This window comes from Meleagris gallopavo, unplaced genomic scaffold, assembly GCF_000146605.3.
Source record: "Meleagris gallopavo isolate NT-WF06-2002-E0010 breed Aviagen turkey brand Nicholas breeding stock unplaced genomic scaffold, Turkey_5.1 ChrUn_random_7180001866350, whole genome shotgun sequence".
Lineage (NCBI taxonomy): Eukaryota > Metazoa > Chordata > Aves > Galliformes > Phasianidae > Meleagris > Meleagris gallopavo.
In genome coordinates this window covers 1-501 of record NW_011131587.1, presented here as the reverse complement: position 1 = coordinate 501, position 501 = coordinate 1, and the positions used below count along the sequence as shown (strand labels likewise).

General features: G+C 47.7%; 1 long non-coding RNA gene across 1 annotated transcript; it reads right to left on the bottom strand.

The window, feature by feature from the left end:
* Positions 1-249: 249 nt before the first annotated feature.
* On the bottom strand, positions 250-496 carry LOC116217665. Its single transcript, XR_004162357.1, has 2 exons — positions 467-496; positions 250-337 (listed from the first exon to the last, which is right to left on the bottom strand). It is a non-coding gene; the product is annotated as an uncharacterized LOC116217665 (long non-coding RNA).
* Between the last annotated feature and the right edge of the window lie 5 nt (positions 497-501).

Sequence of the window (501 nt, the reverse complement as noted above, 5' to 3'; positions counted from 1 at the left end):
TTCTTGGTTTCTGTTTCATTGCTCTATCTCCTTTTCATTTCAGTTTCGCTGGTTTTTTTTCCTCCTCCTCCACCACCACCTCCACCTCCATCTCCACCTTCACCTCCACCTCCTCCTTCTCCTCCTCCTCCTCCACCATATTTTGTAGATTCTGCTTTTTTCCTCCTCGTCCTCATTTTGTAATCAATGCTTTTTTCCTTTCTCGTCCTTCTCCTCCACATCCACCTGCACCTTACCCTCCTTACTTTGTTTTCACTGCTTTTTACCTGCTCTTCATCTTCTTGCATTTGTTCCTCTTCCTCCACAGATTGTACTTGGAGCTTTTATCCTCCTCCACCTTTTCATCCACCTCCCCCTGGACCTCCTGCGCCTCATTTCTTGGTTTCTGTTTCATTACTCTATCTCCTTTTCATTTCAGTTTCGCTGGCTTTTTTTCCTCCTCCTCCACCTCCTCCTCCACCTCCACCTCCACCTCCTCCTCCACCTCCAGCTCCACCTCCA